The following is a 14,357-nucleotide window of genomic DNA, read 5'->3' on the forward strand; positions in this document are numbered from 1 at the left end:
TTTATGCCCTGCTAAATGTAAAATATTTTAGAAAAACAAAACCAGGAAACAAACTGGGATTTGGTCAAGAGTTCATGCTGGCTGAATCACTGTGGTGTGGAAACCACCAGCTCTAAAGACGGAAAGTCCGAAACCATGCATTCCCTCACAGAAAGGGAAAGAAAAAAAAAAAAAAAGGCATTAAAGACCCATTTGGCTTGCTGGTAAGCTCCCCCAACATCTGAAACACAGGAGAGGCTGCCTATGGATAGGTGCCTTGACCCTTTTCCTCCTCATCTCTCTCTAAGCACAGCCAGCAATTTGATCCGCATCACAGTTTTTCATATTGGGTGCAGTGAGAATTGTTTAAATGTCACTCCCTGACTCAAGATGCAGAAATGCTGTAGGGTCAGGGCACTGCTTCTTCCTTCCACATCCTGCACCTATTGCCCTCTTCTGCCTTTCCCCAGGAAAAAAAATTCTACATACTTTACAGATTGAACATGACCGGTTTCTAAGTAGAGATTCGTTCAGTCTTCTCTGGATTGCCTTTTTTTATCTGAGAGCTTCCAAGGAAATATGGCTCAAAAGCAATTAAGGCCAACTGTTCTTGGACAAAGACATACAACAATCAGCATATTTAGCAAGGCAACACAGTCATTTTGAAAGAGGCCTGGAAAATCCTAACATTGTTAAAATTTATCTTCACAACTGCTGACAAGATCTAGTGAAGATGTTTGTGTTCTGCTCATGCATTTCATCGTCTTTCATAAGCCAAAATCTTATTAGCAGATCATTTTAGCAAAGTTCAAAAGCCAAACTGTTGTGTATGCCCATTGCTTGTAGCAAGGATAACAGTTCTTGACAATAACCTATTGTCCATACATTTTTTGCTTTCCTTGTTTTCAAAGTACTGGCATACATAAACATGCTATACTTAGGTACTAATCATCACATTATTTGACATAATCCTGTCACTAAAGCTAAGAATCCTATCAGCTTTCTGGTAACGCTCAGACTCACCTTGTCGCTGTATCTGCGGCAGCCTTTTTGGCTGTGCTGGATGGGACGACCAAGAGCCGCAGCAAGAAAGGAATATAACTGTGCTGCAGAACAAGAGGAGAGCTAGTCCAGCGGCCAAACTTCGTAAGCTGAGGAAACCCAAGATCAGTTCTGCAACATATTTCCTTACACAGACTTATCTACATCATTTATTCTCTCTGTGCCTCCGCTCTGTAAAATGGTACTTTTATATAACAGGCTCTGTGAGAATAAATACAGTATGAAGTGGCATACTGACAGGGAACGTGGAAATACCTCTGAATCTATGATAACTCCCCATTACCAACCAGTCATTTTTAACACTCAAAAATGAATGATTCCAGAGAAAGTTACAGTGGAAGCGACTCACAAAAGACTGAAGAATCACACTGTTTCCTCAACCGAGTTCAGTTTTGTGAGTTTAAATTTAAAAGGGTTCATTTACCATAGTGATTCCATTTGGAAAGCAGTCTTTGAAAATTATAAGCAGCTTTCTACAGAGCAAACTGCCAGCTAGCAGCAATGTTATTTCATAGCACTGGTCACAACGACCAAGGAAGCCTTTCAAAACAGCAACGCATGTTCCAGGATGTCTTGAGAAAAAGATCTATAAAAACCGCGCATCGAAAACCTGGGACTCTTGTGCTTTCACTGCTCTCAGCTCCACATGCTGCCAGCATCTGTAACATGAACTACTGCATTCTGAGTACTCCCTCCGCCCTGTCCCATGTCACTACTCCCACCCTAAAGTCTGGCAGGGTGCATCTACATTAGTGTTCAAGTTTGGAGCAGCAGTGCGCTTTTGAAGCCAGTCCCTCAAATGCCCCACTTCCCGTGCTTTGCTTTGCATCACGGAGCAGTCCCCGAGCGCACAGACTGGATTCCTTTCAGACCAGGAAGGGGTACCCCGGCAGCACAGGCAAAGCACACTAGCTGCATGCAGGATGCAGTCCAGGGGACCTCAGTAGAGCTGCAGCTCTCCGGGTTCACTCCTAGTTGCTACTATACTTGCTTGTGGAGAAATTGCCTCAGAGTATCAGACACTCATTCTCCTTCAGGGAAACTTAACAAACCCTTTCTACTCTGTACAACCACCCAAAACTCACATTGCTCCCCTCCACCCTCCCAAAAAAGCAGCTTCATGCCTGTCTTTTCAGATATTTACGCAGCCAGCACCTCCAGTGGATCATAACATTTGAACTGTTACCGTCTTGGACTGGTCTTTGTTAAAACTGTCTGTCATCATTTAGGTCCCTGCTCACCTGCCAGTATTCTGTCACTCACCTCTTCCCTTTCACCTATTTCTACTCTTCCTTTCTTTCTTTTGGACTCTCTTGTTCCGTTTTATGATTTTAGTTACGACTAAAGCTCGCACTCATCGCTAACACCAAATTCATCTGAAATAACTCCTTCGTCTTCTGTGATTTCTTTGATTTTATGTGACTGAATTTCTATGCAAGTTCTACCAGTGCAATCTGGAACTTCACGCTATCTATAGAGAAATCATCTCCTCTTATTTCTCAGATAGCTGCAGCATGGTCTTTTGCTTTGTGGGCCAACCCAGGACCGCAGAACTGAATGGAAGGACCTCAGCTGACTGCAACAGGCAGTCCCCTAAATGCACTTAATGAAGTCATTCAAACAACTGATACTATTTATGTTAAATTTCATGACTATATGACATTCAGAGATAACCATGTATGTTCTGTGTCTTTTGCGAATATATTTTTCCTATTATACAATCTGAAAAAATACTGGGTTTGTTCTAATGTAATTGTAAGAATCAAATTTATATACAAGACCTTTAGAAAACAGAGACCCACCTCTAAATGCAAAGAACAAACATTTGCATTACCTATTTATATTAAAATATGCAGAAATTTCCAAAGTATTCAGTCAACTTATAAATTTTTATAACTTCTTCAAATTGTTAACATTTTTTTAACACACAGCATTATTTCAGCTTTGTGGAAGGCTCAATAACAATCTTTCTGGTCTGGAAAAAAGGAAAGAACATTATAATAAAGAATGCAGAATAAATAAAAACAAAACAGTACAAGCCGTACATCCACGCATACAAAGACAACTTTCATGGTGAGCTATAAGCAATTATAATAACACAATGTGCTGCATGTTGATTTCACCAGTGAAAAGAATTTCTCCAGTTATTGAAGACTTTCCTGGCAGAATTTCAGAAAAAAAATTCTGACATTCTCCCAATCTGACTTCTGTGCAATGCAAGTCATGCACATTTTAAACACTGATGAATAATACTGCCTTTCTTCTGTGAACTGTTAACAGCTGTAGAAACTATTATAGCCTGCTTAAAATCATGTCTCTGTAGTCAATACTCTCCAGACACTTAGCAATACTAAAGCTATTCCTGGGGCTAAACTAGAATTGCTATGTGAGTACAAAGTTTGATTTATGTTGAAATGAAACAACAAACATCTGATCTTTCCTTTTTTAAATAGCCATTCATACAAACGCGAGTATCAGCTGCATAACTAGAAAGTGATGTACCGAATTTACAGAAATTAGACAAAGGAAGACCACCCACAGTTACCTTCAAGAAGAAAAGATTTGTCAGAGGGTGAAAGGTTGCTGGTGAAGATACTTTGTACAGTCGTGGCTGCCCTCATGTCCTCATGGTGAGGCTGTGCTTTATGAGAGTGATGTTTCATGAATCTAATTTTTCAAGTCTTCTGAAAGACACAAAATTGATCAGCAGCCCAGTACCGTATCTTGGCGATGCTGATCATCAGCTGCTCTCAGACTGATCACAGGCTCAGTGGACTGCCTAATAAAACCGTCCAGATGCATCCAAGAGGAAGTCAAGGTCTCTGTGTGCTAATGTTATTCTTTCGCATCCCAAAGCACAGGTGGGAACAGAAGAAATGCTCAGTTGTGGTTCCTCTGACATTTTTGAAATGATGACTGGGAAGAGAGAGGAAAAGACGGCAGTGGAACAAGAGAAAACCTTAAAACACATACAAAATTTCAGGTACGTTCTACAGATTCACGTACGTTACTAAGATGTGCTGAAAATCCAGTTTTGATTCCTCACTCCAACAAACTGCCATCAAAGTTCCTTTATTTTTTAATACATCTTCACCTTTCAAGAAATGAAAACACATAAGTAAATACAATCACATTTGTGGGGGGTTTGTGATCTCTGACAAAGATAGCAATTAATTTGACCAATAACAATAATAAAGTGAGGGTAAGACTAACTTGAAATAAGACACTCTTCTTCCAGAAGAACATCATAAATTGATCGGGAAGAATTTAACAGCCTCAAATTAATGCTCCAACTTCTTCTAGATTAATATTAAATCTTTAGCTGTTAAAGTATCTAGAAAGGTGAAAGATAAGCTAATTGTTCAGCTCATTACTAGTTTTTCTTCTGTCAGTAAGTTACCTTTTTTAAAGCATCACATTTGCATCTTCATATCAGAGCTCTTTAGGGAAGTTTCAGCGTGCACCAGTATTTCCCCATGTTGCACAGGTACCCTTCAGCTGCCCTAGGTTTCATCAAACAGAGCTCTCCACACACAGCCCCCGTGCCTGGCTGGGGAAAGTGCCACCGGGTCATGCCTATGGCAAATTCAGTGTTGCTTTCCGAAAAGCCTCTGTTGTTAGTTCCACCAGCTAACCTTCACTCCAGGGACAGCCTTTACTAAAAATGCACATGACTGGTGCAGCTGCCCAAGGATAGGAGCTCACTCTCACTAAAACCTGCATTGCCCACCACTGCTGTAGTGGGACTGTGCAAGACTGAGGACTCCGGAGGCAAAACAAAGCTTGAAATTCCAAATGCAGATCTAACACACAGTGGAATTGCTGTAATTCTCTTTTCTTTCATTTCAACATAAATCAAGTTCTTGTGCTGAGCTTGAGACCACTGTTATTTTTGGGAAAACTCCCTTGGACTTTGCTCAGGACCCCAGTTCACATTTACACAGTCCTATCCCAGGCTGCTCCCAACCCCTCTGCTTTTCTTCCTCCCTACTAATTCTCTCGCTCCCTCTACTTTCCTTATTCCTTTTGTTCTTGCGTGTCTCCTTTTCTTCTCTGTGCTTTCAGCCTTACCCCATGCTGCCCTCTGGGCTAAGATCTCTCTCCCTGGGAGGGCTTTGGATGTCATATCTCCATAAATCTCGGGTAACACTCAGATTCAATGGGAGTAAAGCTGACCCATATCATTGGGTCTCTCTTGACAAGTATCCTCTGTCCTTCCTCCTGCCTCTTTGAACAATCTCATCCTGTCTTTATTTAGCATCTGTAACTTCGCTCCCTTCTTCTCCTTAGCTGTTGGGCCTACATTTCATATTTGCTAATTTTGCCATACTTAGACTGAGAGCTCCTACAGGCAGAGTACAAAGTTGTTGGATTTTTCCTTCCTTTGTCTATAAAATGGTGTGCTATTTAAATGTTTTCCCATAACAATGGAAAGAGATGATCAGTTTACAACACTAAAGCATATGGAAGGAGAAGCAGTACACTTAAGGGGGAAGAGGACCCACTGTTTTCTTAAATGTTAATAGGTACCTAAGAAATAACTTTTTTTTTTTCCAAAAACACTGACCACATACAATGCAAAAAGATATTGTTTAGGAAAAAAAGCATAAAAAAGGCACCAAGGTTACTAGTAGCCATTGTATCCTTTGGTCCGGGAATTTCAGCTGGGCTCTGATTCTTAATTCAGCACAGTCACAAGGCAACGCTGCAATTACAATCCTCCGGGGACTGTAAATGAAAAAAAAGTTATGTTCAAATCAACCGATTTCCAAGGTCACGCATTTGAGATCAGGGCAGCAGGGAACCAATCAGCCTTACAAAACTTACAAAATAAGTACAAGCCGTGCAACTAGGAAATTCTCACAGGTATTCTCTTAACACCAACTTGATTTGCTAAACTCAATGGTCAGTAGTTCCATTGAACAGAGTAAGAAAAATCAGGCTGTGGGTTACAAGGGCAGATAATTTACAATGGGAGGCTGACAGTGGACCACATGGAAAATTAAGCAGCTTGGACTGCAGACAAGCTTAGAGAGAGGGTGAAGCAATGGCTATTTTGAGAATCCCTATTGGGCACAAACCAGCATTCTGCTATGGAGTGCTAATAACATACATGAAACACTAACGGCTGCAACATGGGTAGAAAAAGTCAAATAACCTTTCAATATAAAACAATAGACTTAAAGTGATTCCATCCATCACAAAAGAGAAATGAAGCTGGAAAATCTCCAGCATGTAGGCACTGTAAATGTGAGAACAGAGCTTCCCAGCAATGGGGTCAGGAACTTCTGATCCTTGGCACTAATTCTGGAATGAGAAATCTTTTAGACAGGTTACCTCCTTATCTGCCTATATGCAGAAAACTCACTGATAACTGAAAAACTCTTAAGCAATCTTCTGTGCTGCTTTTCTATTACAATAATTACACATCGGCTGCTCAGAACTGAATGGTATCTGCTATCATTATCCTAACACATGTAACTATCCATCCAGACATTTACACTGCGCCTCTCATAGTGGGGAGGGACTATGAATATGAACACACAGGGCAAACAATACAATCAACACTTCCCATTTGGCTAGTATCGCTGCGTTAGTGCAGTCCACAGGCAGGTGCTGTCATTTCTGACAAGGCTGTTGGGTAACAGTGACAGGAATCTGTCCGATGCTGCCCACACGCGGGCCATGTCCCCCACGGCACGCCGACCTACTCCAAAGAAGTTTCATTTTAAAATTCTACTGAACATGTTACAAATACCAGCTGGCAACGTGCAATGTGTCACAGAGAAAGGGAAAGGCGTAACGGTCAAGAAAAAACAACAGGGAATTACCCTCCGAGGGCAGCAGTGGGCTTGCCGCAGCACGTGCTATGCTTGGTCGGAGAAACAGGTTGGATCTTTGTGATGGAGGGACGCTTGGCCCATCAAACAAGATAATGGGCAAAGGCTCCTCTGCGCTTCTCGTGCAATTCCCTGACCCTTCGGTTGCCAGAAGATTAGTGTTGTCATAAAGATGATTTAAAGCAGCCTCAGGCTTTGCCAAGAATAAACGACAAGTGCCTTTACCCTCACAAGATCGTATTCACACCATGCGCAACTCCTTTTTCCCCAGGAAAAAGTCCTGTGCCAATGCATAAGAAGATGCATGTCAAAGACCTTTGACATTGCCTCAATACAACCACACAGCCTGCTGTCTGTTCTTCCCTTGGACAAGGAAATTCCGAGGGACCTACTTACTCCTGCTTCCTGCCTTCTTTACACCACTTGAGGTGCAAAGCCGACAGAGGTGAACAACCAGTTACACTTCCTAGGCAGGCAATAAAATATCGGAGGGTCTCAACTAGCAGAAAAGCCTTTGCACACCTAGCCATGGCAGCTCAGAACGCTTCTGCTCCCATGCAAGAGGTTATCAGACCCACAGCAGAGCTTTAAACTTTAAGCTGACTACCCACCAGAGCCTGTGAGACAAACATGTACGCTCCCTCTCCCCACCCAGATGCGAGCAAGCTCTCCACTGCCGGGGAGGGGGTCGATTGGATAGGTGGCAATACCTTCAGCTACACAAATAGATTTGGGAGAGCTCTTCTGCAGCATGCTGGGAGCTTGGGTTCAGTACGTTATGCAACGAGATAATTCCAGTATTGTCTCTTCAACAAAAAGTAAAAGGTCTCTGAAATGATGATTTTTGCTTTTGGAAATTATATTAAGACCAGTGCAGAAACTGGTAGCAAAGAAGTGATTCATGAACACCAACAAAGTGATTCACCAGCCCCTCACTAGGAAGTGATATCATCACAGCACATCTCCATGAGAATGGCAGAAGAGAAGCATTGTTTCACAGGACAGGAAAGTGCTGTATTCTCCAAAAGAAAAGTATTAAATCTGCAGGTGTGTATGACAAACAAGAGGGGGCAAATTGTCAGTGCTCTGGGCAGTGAGTCAGGTGCCCAGCACGGTGACTACCAAATGCTTGTAAGCACTACTGAAGAATACCAGAACATTTCCAGTCTGGGCTGGGGTAAATTGCAAGCTCTGGGTATATTGTACAATTACCCCACAGCCCAACCAGATTTTTCTCTACCTGATCCGTCACTCCTCGCTCCATCCCTCCAGCCACAAACAGTAAAATCCTTTCTTGCTCCCTGCTTAGCAGCCACATAGTGAGTGTGCTCTTGCATTCTCTTACCTCAGTCCCACACTCTCTCTGACCCACAAAATTGCCTCCGCTCTCAGTCTTGCCAGAGATCTATACGCCTTAACAGTATGCCTGCTCCACCCCTTTGCCCTACCCAGCACAGCCACCCAGGTGCTCCAGCGCTTCTCAGGTCGAAAGGCACAGGGCTGCTGCACATCCAGCTGGCCTAGGGAACCCCAAAGCTCTTCTGATCCCTGTGCTACACCGATTCTCACCTTGTGGCTCACACTAAGGAGAAGCTGAATGCACGTATGCAGCTGCTGGGGAGGCAGAAAGCGAGGGAATTTTAGGTTTCAGCATGTACGCCACATGTTGTCTTCAAGGGTGACGTGCAGGATAACAGTTTTTTTCAGTTCTTAAAACTGTACCTTGTGTTGGACATGACCATGCTCCCTGCAGTTATTCTGGGCGGTATCAGCTTGTCAGCACCTCAAAGCCCTAAGCATGCTGCACTTTGCCATGCCTTGTCATCAATGATCTGCCCCTTGCAAAGCAGGCAGCAATAGGCTTGCAGCTACGTAACTACCAAACTGACGATGACAAGCTGACATTGCCCAGATTAAGAGGATTTTCTTTCTGTCAGTCTTATTCCTTCTCCTCAGCCTGTCCTGTGTGCCAAGATGTCAAAGTACTACCCCTCCAGTTCACCTGATAGCGATGCTTCTTCCTCACCTACAAAACTCCTCTCAAAAAACCTACGCTTATAGCACCTGACATCAGCAGCCCTAGGCATTTGAAAGACAATAAAACCAGTGCTGCTTTCCTCCCCAGCCTGCTGCCCAGCTGTGCCAGAGACGAGGGACACCTCGAATCCAGGGAACTGCCAGAGAAAAGAATGGCGAATTTTTGAATCACTCAATTTCTCCAAAACTCCTTTAACTCTCTGCAGGAAGACTGGTGGGCCTGCTGCTGCACGGATCTGCTGGCCCACAGCATGCCAGAGGCTACTGTCAAATCAAGGCTTTAGGAGCGATCACAGCACAGCAGGCACGTCCAAGCAGCGCCGGAGAAGTCATCTGCAAGGGAGAACAAATCCTGTGCCATGCAAAATGAAAGCAAGCTGTAAGTATTTATTCTGCTATTGCTCCTAAACCCCCAGGGACTGGCCTTTTAATGCAACTTGTATCCTCCAATCTAGTAACCTTAGTTCCCTGCGGACTGGTGCTGTAGATGTATAAACAGGGCTTAGAGCTGAGCAGCTCTAGGATTTCTGATGTATCCAGCCACACTTGGTGCCAGCCGGAGCAACACGAGACTCCTCATGCAATCCATCTGCTTCATTGGGTTCACCTAGAAAAGCAAGCCAGCCACCCACCAGCCTTCCAACTCAGCCCTCAGTCACACCCAAACAGCAGCGTGGAAGGAAAGCTGCTCTCTCTGTTCCAGCAGTGCCCACAGGCTCAGGTGCAGCGACAGACAGCTCCTGTCCCAGAGAGCCTCCATCTAAAAGGACAGTCAAAGGGAGGAGACACACACAAATGGGGAACCTGATTGTGTGACTTTTCTGTGTGGTAGGGCACAAGAGAGACCATATTCTTGATATGGTTTCAGTGTTTCTGTATATTAGACAAGATGATAGGGGAACTCAATCAGCAACAGGAAATGGAAATGCCCCTTCCTTTGGCCAAACACACAAAAAAAGCACTGGGCCTGATTTTCCCCTGGTGACACTTACTTAACATCAGTGTAACCCAACCAATTTTCACAGTTACTCCTCATATACTTAAATAAGAAGAAAATCTAATTTTCCGTTTGGCTTAGGGAAAAAGATACTGCTCTTGGAGTAAACAAGCATAAGTAACCTGTTAGCAAGCATTTTAGAGAACATTTCACTGTGGTGAACATATTTCCTCAAGTTATTTCTATGATCTAGATGAGCAGCAACTGTTGTACTCACCTCTTCAAAAATTATCAAGTATCATCAGTTAATGAGTCCTGCATTACAGTGTTTCCATCCAAAGAGCCTCCTTGTTGTGCATATGCACCACTTCGTTAAAGTCATGGAGGCATACCCCAGACAGAGCAGGCTGGAATAGATCACAGATACCCATTTTATCTCAATTACCCAGAAAAGTGAATGGTTCACTTCTTCTGTGTAATATAAAACCTCATGTACCACAGGAACAGAAGCTTAAAGGCCACATAGTACTTTCATTTTGTGTGCGCATCTTCCAGTGATGTCAGCTGGATGCGAGCTTCTGATTCTCAGCCAGTACAACTTTTGCCAGGAAGTATTTTCAGACATACCCCATCAGCTCTGGGCTCACACTTTCGTCCCAACAAAACTTGATGTCTCTCCACACCATCCAAACTTGTACTGTCACTTTTACACAATAGAGGGGGGAAAAAAAGAGCTTGCGTAAGTAAAATTTACTTTGTTAAATTCTGGAGGCTCTTTGAAAGGTAAAAGCATTTTTAAATCTTGGCCTCAGGTAAAACATTCTCTGCTTGCAGGAGTTTGAATGGGATGACCACATTTCTAGGCATAGGGACAGCTGATAAACTGTGGTAATCTCGCCACAAGTTAAGAATTTAACAACATGATGATGGCTTAAGCCAACAGGTATCATTTCACCACAGGGCGTGAGAGCAGAGTTCCTGAAGTTCAGCTGGTTCCTGAAGCACAGCTGAGGAGTGACAGTGTGTTAAGCTACAGCAACACGATTGCTTGCAATTGTCTCTTTTATAGTCTAAGTGCTAAACTATCCTTGTTCCGAGACATGCATCATCTTGCAAAATATTGCAAGAAATGCAGGGCACAGAGCAGAAGAAAGGTTATCTTTAACTTGTTAGGCTTCCCACAGAGTTTTCAGATTCTGCACGTAGATTTAACCAATTTTATCATTTTGGTTACATCAGAACATCTTTATATCAAAACAACCAACTTCTTGTTATCAAACTCTTTTTTTTTAATTCTAGTTATATGCCACCCCCTTGAAGTAAAATAGCTCAGATTCACACATAAAGATTGAGATGAGATAATGGAAATAAAAGATAATGAATCACCTGGTTTTGTACACAAAATAAGCATCTGTAATTACAAAGCAGCCAATGCGCTGACTCTGCCTTGAGTTACATTACAGACTGGCCCCTTGGATCCCAGGACTTAAAATCACCTTTGCTCTCTCTGTCACAGGTCAAGTACAGCTCAGCCAAACCAGGAGATTTGTGCCAAACAGTTTGTATTTCCAACAATTAAATATTGAATTCGCCTTTTATAAGTCACTTAGGAATCACGCTTGCACAATTATTTGCATACACAGCCACTTTATTTCAGCCCCAAATACAAAAAGCTATTAACAGTTAGCCAGATTCTGCTCTCGCTTGCCCTAGTGCAAAACCACGTCATTTCCACTAAGATCAGTGGAGCCTGAGTTTTGTACCACACATGGGAGAGCAGAACTTCTTTTTCACTGAGGCAACTCACATCACCGGTGAGTTGCTGTGCCTGTGGCACACGTGGCCTGGAGGCTTCCGTTCTGCTGCACACACTGCCTCCTCTGCTCACCGTCCTTCTAACTCCTCTGCAATCCCACTGTATCCCTCGCGGGCCTTTATTTTAAATGGACCTTGTTTCACAGACAGACCAAAGCAGGTTACTTATTCCCCTTAATTCAGTGGATTTACAAGAAGCACGCCAGCTGAGGAACACTGAACAAAAGACAAAATTGTTTCTACAGTGTATTTACACACAATAAAATGAACCAATCAAGCAAACAAACTGTACACAACGTGCCCTATTATTAATTGAAACCCGAAGAAACTCTCTTCAGTACTTCCAGTGCTTATAAATGCATGCTTATGTCCAAAGTAACCTAGAGCTTCCAGCAGTTACTTAGTCCTCAAAGCTTTGAGCCAAGTTTTCTCCACAGTGTTTACTCCCTGGGGCTCACGGGAGGTAACAGACAACTGGTCTCCAACCCTGTTTTTTCAGAGCCCTCCGCGCTGAGGGCAGACTTTCCTCATTCTTCCTGACTGACAGATCACCTGCTTTAACTTCTCCTGGACTCCCTTCATCTGCTGTACATGTCACAGCCACTGCCACACTCCCAGGCATGGTGCCATTCCCTGTGCAACACCTGGCCAGTGAGGGACAGGCGGCTAGGTGCCAGGAGACACCAGGAACTGTGGCACTGGGAAGCAAGCACTCTGCTGCCAGTCAGGAGGCAACTACAAGTGCAAGAGCACGCACAGCAACACTCTGAGGGAACAGAAATCTTAATCCCACTGTCCCTGCACGCCCACGACAGTTGGGTTAGGAGTTACTGTTCTGCTCTTCCACAGATACAGCGTTTAGAAGTTCATGACCATTGCTTTGTGCTTTTATTTCTTTCTGGTAATGTAATAAAGCAATTCCAGTTATAAAAAATCTGACTGTTAGCGACCGCGATGAGGTATGTCCAGAGGTACAGCCCTCTGTACGTAACACGCAGAGGGCGCTGGCCAAACAAGCTCTCGTTCCTCGCAGCAGGCAGTCTGACTTCAGACAGGATTCACACGCCACCCCATGCAGCAGCACCCCACAGGATTATGTGTCCTTCTGCAGACGCAGTTTTCTGCCACCTTGCGTGACCACATCAACAGCCACATAGCCCGAGAGGCAAACTCCCCCAAACCTTCCCCTTGCATAAAGGGAAAAGTCATTTATTACACAAATACGAGGCACAGTGAATCACCCCAGCTTGACTACTGACCCATGGCAAAAAAACAGTGCTAGTTTCAAGGGCTTTCTTCTGCCAGCCTTCCACGGAATAATTTAACTGTGGAAAAGAACTTGACGTGCCACAGCACAGTATTTCTGATGCTAATTCATGTGTCTTTTTTTCCCTACTAGAATTCACAGAAGCAGAAGATTGTCACATTTTTCAAGTGGGAGATGCAAAGAACTGGGTTTCAACTCCCTGGTAAACCTGGAAAACAAGGCAAGGGGCCAGCTCCTCTGTGCGCGAGCCCCCAGTGACTCAACTGAAGTGTGCATAGATGAGGTGAGAACCAAGAAGAGAATCGGGTAATCCCATTCCAACCGTGTACAGCCAGATTTGTAAACAGAGAAACTGGCCACTATTTTTGAAGTAGAGTATTATCATCTCAGTAAAGCAGCAGTATGACTCTATGCATTCAACGTTTTAATTATCAGACAAAGCCAGGGTAAAAGCACATCAAATTTACAAAACAGCTCTTAACTGCTTGGAAAGGAAAACTGTAAGGCTGCTTGGGCAACCTTGCTTGAACCTTCTTGTATAAGGAATCAGTGGCTGGACACTATAACATACTGTTTCCCTATAATGTAGTATGCTATCAGCTTCAGATCCTTTTGTTCTGCCTCAAATACCGCTATGCTGACATGGCGTATATATGGTTTACGCGTATGTTTTTTTCAGCACAAAACAAGGAACAATGCTGCATTTAGCATTCAGTTTTAACATTGTGTATACATACACAAACATAGATGCAGGTAACCTTGAGAAATCAGATACACGTGTGAAAGAAGTTTCTTTTAATACTCTCCCGAATATTTCTCACCATTACTGGAATCCCTTCTGAAGTCCCCCTAGTAGCATCAGTATAAGTCCAAAAGGTCACATGAATGAGGCCCTCGCTCCCCCTGCACACCAGGAAGAACTCACCCCAACACTCTGTAATAAGGATAAAGCTTTTAGCTTTAACTCAAAAGTCACAAGGACTACAGCCTACCACAGGAAGACAGCAGAAGAGATCAAGGGCATCCCCAGAGACTCTGTTAGGTGAAAAAAAAGTAAAGCGCGCAAAGTTACTCAGCTGTTTTGTGGACTTAAGGTTCTGCTGGCGTCCTTGTAGTATCATAAATTTAAGTGTATACATAAAAATACAAATACAGTTACAACCCTGCCATGAGTTCCATGCGAACAGCTCTCTGTAAGCAATGTCAACTCCTTCTATGTGCAAGGCCTTGCCTATACAGGGCTCTCTGCAGGATCAGGACTGCAAACTATGTACATAAATGCTGGTAAAGTATGTTTACATAATATGTAAATAGATAAAGAAAAGTACATTCACACCAGCTACTGAGGGAAGAAAACATCATTTTTCTACTGCTAAAAGTACTGAATCACTTACCATCTGGCTTGGGAGAAAAAAAAAGA

At 43.3% G+C, this 14,357-nt stretch overlaps 1 protein-coding gene across 8 annotated transcripts in view; it reads right to left on the bottom strand.

The window, feature by feature from the left end:
- The window catches only part of RTKN2 (rhotekin 2), a 219,915-nt gene that overhangs the window by 197,902 nt on the left and 7,656 nt on the right, over positions 1-14,357 (bottom strand). For 5 of the 8 annotated variants that reach the window (XM_076339333.1, XM_076339335.1, XM_076339336.1 and 2 more), the window contains 5 exons: positions 5,661-5,769; positions 4,048-4,135; positions 3,587-3,957; positions 2,876-3,016; positions 1,003-1,130 (listed from right to left, as the gene is read on the bottom strand). The exons of 1 other annotated variant lie outside the window; for it this stretch is intronic. The gene's annotated coding sequence lies outside the window, so the exon portion shown is untranslated. Of the gene's footprint in view, positions 1-1,002; positions 1,131-2,875; positions 3,017-3,586; positions 3,958-4,047; positions 4,136-5,660; positions 5,770-14,357 lie in introns of those variants that run through there. 2 more of the 8 variants (XM_076339334.1, XM_076339338.1) reach the window with 2 other exon arrangements.

Source organism: Aptenodytes patagonicus, chromosome 5 (assembly GCF_965638725.1).
Source record: "Aptenodytes patagonicus chromosome 5, bAptPat1.pri.cur, whole genome shotgun sequence".
NCBI lineage: Eukaryota > Metazoa > Chordata > Aves > Sphenisciformes > Spheniscidae > Aptenodytes > Aptenodytes patagonicus.